Genomic DNA, 10,879 nt, shown 5'->3' on the forward strand with positions numbered 1-10,879 from the left:
ACACATACATAGGAGTGCAAGCAAGTGTCCAGTGGCTGTATATTTGCAAAATGGACACACTCTGCAGCCACCATCCAGATGAGAAAGCAAATGAAGGCAGGCAGTCCCCCAAAGCCCTCGTGCTTTCTGCACCCACTCCCTTTCAGGGATAACTCCCTGAGTCTGTCAGTTCAGGCCACTTGTGCCATTTTCTGTACTTTATATAAATGGAAGCATACAGTAAAGACCCAGACCTATAATAGATTTGCTTACCAAACTACATTTGATTTCTCACACCGTCATCGAACTATGGGTGTCTCACTTTTGGTTCAAAGACATAAATCAATTGACTGTAAAATGACGGGAAAAGATATTCCATGCAAACAGTATCCAAAAGAGAACCGGAGTGATTCTACTAATATTAGACAAAATAGACTAATTAAGACAAAAATTGTTACATGAGACCAAGAGGAGCATTATATAATGATAAAAAAGTCAATTCACCAATAAGATATAACAATTATAAACATATGCAACAGACAACTGAGCCCCCAAATACAGTGATAATACAAATTACAGAATACAAAAGAATAGACAGATAGATCGATGGAACAGATTAAAGAATGGTACTGGAACACCTGGACATCCACATGCAAAAAGTTAATCTAGACTCAGACCGTAAACGCTTCACAAAAATTAACTAAAATGGATTGAAGACTTATACATAAAACTCAAAATTGTAAAACTTCTAGAAGATAACATAGGAGAAAATCTAGATGACCTTGGGTTTGGCTTTTTAGATACAACACCAAAGGCATGATCCATGAAAGAAATAATTGATAAGCTAGGCTTCATTGCAATTAAAAACTTCTCCTCTGCAAAAGACATTGTCAAGAGAATGAGAAGACGGCTGTCTTCTGGAAAGAAGCTATTTGCAAAAAACATAAACGTTTCATTTTGGATAAAATAAAAGGGAATACTCTTACACTGTTGATGAGAATGTAAATTGGTGCAGCCACTATAGAAAACAGTTTGGAGGTTCCTTAAAAAACTAAACATAGAGTTACCATATGATCCAGCAATCTCACTCCTGGGCTTATATCTGGAAAAGACAAAACTCTTAATTTGAAAAGATACATGCATCCCAGTGCTCATAGCAGGACTACAGTAGCCAAGACATGGAAGCAGCCTAAGTGTTCATCAACAGATGAATGGATAAAGAAGATGTGGTGTATATATATATGCAATGGACTATTACTCACTATAAAAAAGAATGAAATAATGCCATTTGCAGCAACATGGATGGACCTAGAGATTATCATACTATGTAAAGTAAGTCAGATAAAGACAAATATGATATCACTTACATGTGGAATCTAAAAATTAGTATAAATAAGCTTATTTACAAAACAGAAACAGACAGACATAGAAAACAAGCTTATGGTTATAAAAGGGATAGGGGAGTGTGTGTGTGTGTGTGTGTGTGTGTGTGTGTGTGTATTCTAATCACTTTGCTGTAAACATGAAACTAACATGGTATTGTAGGTCAGCTATACTTCAATAAAAATCAAAAAAATTTCAGAATACCTTAATACTGTAATGGTAGTGTGTAAATCACTTAACTCTAGTATAAAAGCTAAAAGACAAAATTTAGCCACAATAATTTGTTAATGGTATACAATATAAAAATATGTAAATTGTGATATCAAAAACATAAAATGGGGGTGTAAAGCAGTACAGTTTTTATATGTGATCAAAGTTAAATTGTCAATTAAAAATAACTATGTCTTATGTAAGCCTCATGGAAACCACAAAGCAAAAACCTATAGTAGAAACACAAAAGATAAAGAGAAAGGAATCAAAGCACAACATTACAGACATTATCAAATCACAAATGAAAATAGGAAGAAAGGAACACAGGAATTACAAAGCAGTCAGAAAACATTTAGCAACATGGAAATAGTAAGTCCTTACCTATTAATAATTACTAAGTGTAAATGGATTAAGTTTTTTAATCAAAAGATACAGAGAGGCTGACTGGGTTAAAATTGAAGGAAAAAAAAAAAAAGACCCAACACCCTACAAGATCCTGCCTGTAATCAGTCCAGCTTTAATGACAGTTGTAGACTGAAAGCAAAGGTATGGAAAAAGATACTCTACGCAAATGGAAGCCAAAAGAGAGCAGGGGTAGATATACTTCTGGCAGACAATATAGACTTTAAGTAAAAAAATGTGACGAGACAAGGTCATAAATAATGAAATAATGATAAAGGGGTCATTAAGAAGATATAACAATTGTAAATAGGTATGCACCCAACATTGCAGCATCTGAATATATAAAGCAAATATTAACATGTGAAGGTAGAAATAGATAGCAGTGCAATAATAATAGATGTTAATATTCCCACTTTCAACAGTAGAGCATCCAGACAGGAAATCAGTAAGGAAACATTGGACTTGAACTGCATTTTAGACCAAATGGACCTAACATATATGGGAAATATTCCATCCAACAACAGAAGATATACGTTGTTCTTAAACACACATGGAACATTCTATCATACATTAGGTTACAAAACATAAGATCTTAACAAATTAAGGAAAACTGAAATCATAACAAGTATCATTTCTGACCCTAATGGCATGAAACTGGAAATGATTGACAGGAAATTTCACACACACAAAAAGGGAAGTTAACACACACCTGAACAACCAGTGGATCAAAGAAGAAATCAGAAGGAACATCAAAAAGTGTCTTGAAACAAATGGTAAAAAAACATAACCAAACTTATGGGATGCAGAAAAAGCAGTTCTGAGTAGGAAGTTTGTAGTGATAAGTGTGTACATTAAATAAACAACCTAGGACTTCCCTGGTGGTCCAGTGGGTCAGACTCTGTGCTCCCAATGCAGGGGGCCCGGGTTGGATCCCTGGTCGGGGAACTAGATCCTGCATGCATGCTGTAACTAAGAAGTCTACATGCTGCAACTAAAACCCAGTGCAGCCTAAATAAATAAATAATTTTTTTTTTGCTGTATTCGGGCCTCTCACTGTTGTGGCCTCTCCCGTTGCAGAGCACAGGCTCCGGATGTGCAGGCTCAGCGGACATGGCTCACGGGCCCAGCCACTCCACGGCATGTGGGATCTTCCCGCACCACGGCATGAACCTGTGTTCCCTAGCATCGGCAGGCGGACTCTCAACCACTGCACCACCAGGGAAGCCCCAATAAATAAATATTTTTTAAAAATAACCTAACCTTACATGTCAAGGAACTAGAAAAAGAAAAAGCCCAGCGTTAACAGGAGGAAGGAAGTAGCAATTATAAGAGTAAAAATAAATGAAATGGAGATTAGAAAACAATAGAAAAGGTGAACAAAACAAGAGCTGTTTTTTGAAAAAAATAAAATTGACAAACCTTTAGCAAACTTACTTTAAAAAGAAGATGCAAACAAAGTCAGGAATGAAAAAGGAGGCATTACAACTGATACTACAGAAATACAAGAATCATAAAATACTACTATGAACAATTATATGCCAACAAATTGGATAGCCTAGAAGACAGATATAAATTTCTAGAAACACAACCTACCAAGACTGAATTGTGAAGAAATATAAAATCTGAACAAACCAGTAACAAGGAGATTGAATCATAATGAAAAACACCCCAACAAAGAAAAGTTCTGTACCTAAGGTTTCACTGGTGAATTCTACCAAACCTTTCAAGAATTAATACCAATCTGTCTCAAGCTCTTTCAAAAAATTGAAGAGAAGGGAACACTCCCTAATTCATTCTATAAAGCCAGCATTACACTGACACCAAAGCCCAACAGGGACACTATAAAAGAAAATTACAAGCCAATACCTCTGATGAACATAGATGCAAAAATCCTCAACAAAGTCCTAGCAAACCAGATTCAACAGCACATTAAAAGTTCATCAAGTTGAATTGGGATTTATCCCTGGGATGCAAGAACAGTTCAACTTACATAATAAATGTAATATACAACATTAACAGAATGAAGGAAAACACATGATCATCTCAACTGAGGCAGAAAAAGGGACTTCCCTGGCAGTTCAGTGGTTAAGACTCTACGCTTCCACTGCAGGGGACGTGGGTTCAATCCCTGGTTAGGGAACTAAGATCCCACATGCTGCACAGCATGGCCAAAAAATAAATTAAAAATATAGAGGCAGAAAAGGCATTTGACAAAATTCAGTATCCTTTCACAATAAAAATAGCCAACTAGGAACAGGAGGAAACTACCTCACCATAATAAAAGCCATATATGAAAAAGCGACAGCAAATATCCTACTCAGTGGTGTAAGACTTGAAAGCTTTTCCTCTAAGAGCAGGAACAAGGCAAGGATGCCCACTTTCACCACTTCTATTCTACAGAATTGGAAGTTCTAGCCAGAGTAATTAGGCAAGAAAAAAATAAAACAAAAGTCATCCAAATTGGAAAGGATGGATTAAAATTTTGTCTGTTTGCAGATGATATAATCTCATATGTAAAAAAACTGAAACGTTTGCACAGAAAATACTGTTATAATTAATAAATGAATTCAGCAAAGTAGAATACAAAGTCAATACACAAAAATCAGTTTTGTTTCTATACACTAACAATGAATAATCTGAAAAGGAAATTGAGAAAACAGTCCCATTTACAATAGCATCAAAAATAATAAATACTTAGGAATAAATTTAACCAAGGAGGTGAAAGACCTGTACACTGAAAATTATAAATCACTGATGAAAGAAGTTGAAGAAGGCACAAACAAATGTAAGGAAAATCCTGTGTTTATGATTGCAATAATTATTATTCTTAAAGTATCCATACTGCCCAAAGCAACCTATAGATTCAGTGAAATCTTATGAAAATTCTAATCCATTTTTCACTGAAAAAAAAAAATCCTAAAATTTGTATTGAACCACAATAGACTTGATGTACCCAAAGCATTTTTGAGAAAGAAGAACAAAGCTGGAGGACTAACACTTCCTAATTACAAAGATATAATAAAATAATATTATACTGGGACTTCCCTGGCAGTTCAGTGGTTAAGACTCCATGCTTCCACTGTGGTGGGGCACAGGTTCAATCCCTGGTCAGGGAACTAAGATCCTGCATACCACATGGTACAGCCAAAAACAAACAAACAATATGATACTGTCATAAAAAGACACACTGACCAGAGAACTCTGTTCCATTAGAAAGTCCATAAACCCACACATATATCATCAACTAACCTTCAACAAGGGCGCCACGAACACACAATGGGGAAAATGATAGTCTCTTCAATAAATGGTGTTGGGAAAACTGGATACTTACTACAAAAGGATGAAACAGGACACATATCTTTCATTATTTGAAAAAATCAATTTGAGAGCGATTAAAGACTTAAATGTAAGTAAGTCCTGAAACCATAAAACCATAAAAAAAAGCTCCTTGACATTCATCTTGGCAGTCATTTCTTGGATATGACACCAAAAGAACAGACAACAAAAACAAGTGGGATTACATTAAACGAAAAAGCTTCTTCACAGCAAAGGAAATGGTCAACAAAATAAAAGGGCAACCTACATAATGGGAGAAAATATTTGCAAACTATATGTCTGATAAGGAGTAATATTCAAAATATGTAGGGAATTCAATGGGGAAAAAAAGTAACCTGATTAAAAAGTGGGCAAAGGACCTGAATAGACACTTTTCCAAGGAAGACATAGGTATGCCATTAGGTACATAAAAAGTTGCTCAACATCACTAGTCATTAGGGAAATTCAAATCAAAACCACAATGAGATACCACTTCACACCCATTAGGATGGCTATTATAAAAAGACAACAGGTAACAAGTGTTGTTGAGGATGTAGAAAAAAGGAAACCTTTGTACACTGTTATAGGAATGTAAATTGGTACAGCCATTAGGGAAAATGGTACGAAAATTCCATAAAATTAAAAACAAAACTGCCATATGATCCAGTAAGCTCTCTTCTGGGCTTCTATCCAAGGGAAACAAAATCAGTATCACATAGAGATTTGCAGTCCTGTGTTTATTACAGTATTTTTCACAATAGCCAAGATATGGAAACAAGTGTACCTTGACAGATGAATGAAGGTAATGTGGTATATACATACAATGGAATATTATTGATCAGTAAAAAGAAAGAAAGCCTGCCATTTGCAATGACATGGATGAACCTGGCAGGCATTATACTAAGTGAACTAAGCCAGGTAGAGAAAGATAAATACTGTGTGCTGTCATTCATATGTGGAATCTTAAAAAAAAAAAAAAAAAAAAAAGTCTCATAGAAGCAGAGTAGAATGGTGGTTGCCAGGGGCTGGGGCTGAGGAAAATGGGGAGATATTGGACAAAGAGTACAAACTTTCATTTATAAGATGAATAAATTCTGGGGATCTAATGTACAGTGTGCAAATTAAATATGTAAAGCTGTATATAATTGGATCAGCATATAGTATAGATTACTATAGTTAGGAATATTTTATATATAAAATTTGCTAAGGCAGTAGATTTGAAGTTTTCTCACCACACATACACAGAGGCACAAAAGGCAACTATGTGAGGTAATGAATGTGTTAATGGTAATCTTTTTACAATGTGTATGTATATCAAATCATTGCATTGTACACTTTAGATACATACAATTTGACTTGTCAATTATACCTCAATAAAGCTGGAAAATAAAATGACTGAAAGGGGAGAGGATAGAGGTGTAAAAGGAGCAAGCTTTTTTTTTTATGTTATTGCAGTTAAGATGGTATAAATTCAGATTAGAATGGTATAACTTTAGGATGTTAAATGTGATCCTCTGGTAAACGTAAAAGAAAATATCTATAGAATATACACAAAAGGAAATTAGAATGAAATTTAAAGATTTTACTACCAAAAAATCAACTAAACATAGAATAAGACAAAAACACAGAAAATGAGGACGAAAAGGTTATAGGGCATAAAAACAAACAAACAAACAAACAAAAAACCGCAATGACAGAAGGAAGTCCCTCTTTAATTACTCATTAATTACACTTAATGAGTAATTAAGTGTAAATGGATTAAACTCTCCAATCAAAAGACAGATATTGGCAGAATGGATTTTTAAAATGATCTGACTATATGCTGTCTATGAACAACTCAATTGAGATCTAAAAACACAAAAAGAAAAGGATATATGCAACAACATAGGAGGATCTTGAAGTCATTATACTAAGTAAAATAAGCCAGTTACAAAACGATAAAAATACTGTATGATTCCGCTTACATGAGGTACTTAGGGTAATCAAAATCATAGAGATAGAAAGTAGAATGGTATTGCCAGGGGTTGGGAGGAGGGGGCAAAAGGGAGTTATTGTTTAATGGGTACAAAGTTTAAGTTTTATGAGATGAAAAGAGTTCTGGAGATGGATGGTGTTGATGGTTGCAAAACATGAATGTACTTAATGCCTTTCTACTGTACACTTAAAAAAGGTTAAGATGGTGAATTTTAGGTTATGTGTATTTTACCACATTTTAAAAATTGGGGATAAAAAGATGCTCAACATCATTAATCTTGGGAAAATGCAACTCAAAACTACAGCGAGATACCATCTCATACCCATTATGATGCCTACTATCAAAAAAAAGGGAAAATAATGTATTGATAAGGATGTGGAGAAATTGGAACCCTTGTGCACAGTTGGTGGGAATGTAAAATGGTATAGTCAATGAGAAAAACAGTACGGTGGATACTCAAAAAATTAAAAATGGAAATACCACATGATCCAGAAATTTCACTTCTGGGTGTGTGTACTCAGAATAATTGAAAGCAATATCTTATGAAGATATTTGTACACCAATGTTCATAGCAACGTTATTCGCAGTAGCTAAAATGTGGAAGCAACTCATGTCCCTTAATGGATGAATGGTTATGCAAAATGTGGTGTATGCGTACAATGGAATACTATTCAGCCTTAAAGGTAAGGACATTCTGACATGCTACAACATGGATGAAACTTAAGGACATTATACTAAGTGAAATAAGCCAATCATAAAAAGACAAACACTGTATGATTCCACTTATGAGGTACTCAGAGGAATCAAAATCATAGAGACAGAAATAGAATGGTGGTTGCCAGGAGGCTGTGGGTTGGGAAGGATGGAGAATTCTTGTTTAATGGGTATAGAGTTTCAGTTTTACAAGACGAAAAGAGTTCTGGAGGTGGGTGATGGTGTGGTACATAACAATCTTAATATACTTAATACCACTGAATTGTACAATTAAAAATAGTTAAGATAGTATATTTAATGTTATGTGTATCTTACCACAATAAACCACTTTCAGTAATTGAAAGAACAACTAGGCAGCTAATTAGAAAGGATAAAGAAGATTTGTACAACACTTATCAAGCAACTTGACCCTAGCTGACACTTATAAAACACCCAACTGTAGAGTACATATTCTTTTCAAGTATTCATGGAACATTCTTCAGCACAGTCCATATTTTGAGACACAAAACAAGTGTTATAAGGTTGAAAAAGATAGAAATTATACAAGGTATGCTCTCTGACACAATAGAATTAAAGTAGAGGTCCATAATTGACAGTAATATGAGAAAGCTCAGAATATTTGGAAATCAAAAAACTCACTTCTTAATACTCTGTGTCCAAAGAAGAAATTAGAAGGAAATTTTAAAAATATTTCTAACTGAAAGAAAAGAAAAATGCAACAAATCAAAATATAGGAGATGCAGCTAAAGAAGTGCTTAGGGAAGTGCTTTAAACACTTAAGTCAAAAAGAAAAAAAGGTATGCCAAACTAACAATTGCTTAGGTTGTTAAGAAAGTATAAAAAGAAGTATAGAGAATTCCCTGGAGGTCCAGTGGTTAGGACTCTGCGCTTTCACTGACGTTCAATACCAGGTCGGGGGAACTAAGATCCCACGAGCTGCATGGCCCAAAACAAAAAAGTACATTTATCATAACGCAAATAGAATGAAGGAAATTATAAAGATAAAAAGCATAGGGAGAGAGCAAGATGGTGGAATACAAGGACATGGAGCTCACCTCCTTCCATAAATGCATCAAAAATATATCTACATGTGGAACAATTCTTGCAGAATACTGGATGCTGGCAGAACTCATACAACCAAAGCTGCAAGAAGGATCACCACATAACCAGGTAGAGCAAAAGAAAAAAAAAAAAAGAAATCAGAAGGAGACCTGCACCCCTGGGAGAGAGCTGTGAAAGTGGAAACATTCCCTCACCCTGGGAACACCCTTCCCCTGCTGGGAGGTCAGCTGGGACAAAAAGGGAGCTTCAGAGGCTCAGAGGAGAGTGCAGCAACTGGCTTGTGGCAGGCAGAACAGAAAGAGACCAGCACAGATGGTCCTGGCCACCTGGCTGCACGCCCCAGCCTGAGACATGCATCTGCTGTTGCATGCAGGGGCTGGTTCCTGAAACTCAGGCTTCAGCAGACAAACCTGGAGAAAAGACTGGAGTTGGCTGCATGGAGACTGCCTGAAGGGGCTGGAGTGTGACTCAGGCCATAACTGGGGGTGTGCACAGGATGAAGCCCAAATCCCCCATAGAAACCCCATTGTTAACACACATGAAGGGAGGGGCAGGGCCCCACCATAGCAGTCTCATTTTCTGCGTGCTCACAGCAGGCACAGCTCCACCTCTCTGAGCTCTGGGAGCATGCCCATGGTTGCCCACACATGGAAGTGGGGCTGAAATCAGCCGTATCTGGTGGCTTTGCAACTTTGACTGATTTATGCTGCTGGTGCCTTTGTAAGCTCAGTGCCTGCAGGACATCTTAGCGAATTACTGGTGCTCCCACGGCTGTGGGAGGTCCAGAGTTAGCAGCTTCAGGCTTTGCGGGTGTACGCACGCAGAGGCGGGGCCAGGGTCTATGCTGATTCTGTAGCACCTGTGGTGGGTCCAGATGTGCGACTATGCATGACTACAGTGGGTCTCAGTGCCTGACTTCAGTTCTGTGCTGGTGGATTTAGGAGCACAGTGCCTGAGAGACATCTGGCCAATTGCCTGCATTCCCACGCCTGAGGCGGGGCCAAGGGCAGTGCCAAAAACAGTGTACTTTGTGCACGTGCACAATGGATAACATGACACAACAGAGCGCACTTCCCAGTGGAAACCTCCTGTGGAGGAATGCTCAGTGGCTTCTCTCCCAGCGGAAGTGCTCCAGTTCCACCTACTTCATGCTGCAGCTCAGAAACAGATCTGTGGCTTCTACTCCAACAACTAGGGAGCAGACCCTGTTCCTGACAAGGCTATAACAGTGAAAGAGCAAAGAGGAGGCCCTACTCAACATCCAGTGCAAGCTCTATTCAACATAACACCAGTCACACCCCCTATCAAGGGGATAATGGCCAGCACACCCTGAGGAAAGATGTGGCAGGCAACCATACCTAAAACAGCCCTCACACCAAAAATGTTAGATTCATGCAGCCTACACAGGGACACTCCCACTTAAAAACAGCCCTTCAGGACCACAGTAGATAATTGTTTCTCCTAAACTCAGAGAATCAGAGAAATATAAGTAAAATGAAGAAGCAAAGGAGCCACTCCCAATTAAAAGAACAGGAGAAATCCCCTGAGAGAACAAAGAAAGAGACCTTTCTAGTCTACTAGATCCCAAGTTCAAAAAGGAAGTAATAAAAATACTGAAGGAATTAAGAAAGGCTATTGATAGAAATGTAGATCACTGTAAGAAGGAACTGGAAAGTATAAAGAGGAACTAAGTACAATTAGAAAACTCATTTGCCGAGATGAAAGCTGAGCTAAAGACAATAAATAGCAAACTAATGTTGAAGAACGAATAAGTGATCTGGAAGATGGAATAATAGAAATCACCCAATCAGAACAGCAGACAGAAAGACAAATGAAAAA

Source organism: Leucopleurus acutus (assembly GCF_964270905.1).
Source record: "Leucopleurus acutus genome assembly, chromosome: 7".
Classification (NCBI taxonomy): Eukaryota; Metazoa; Chordata; class Mammalia; order Artiodactyla; family Delphinidae; genus Leucopleurus; species Leucopleurus acutus.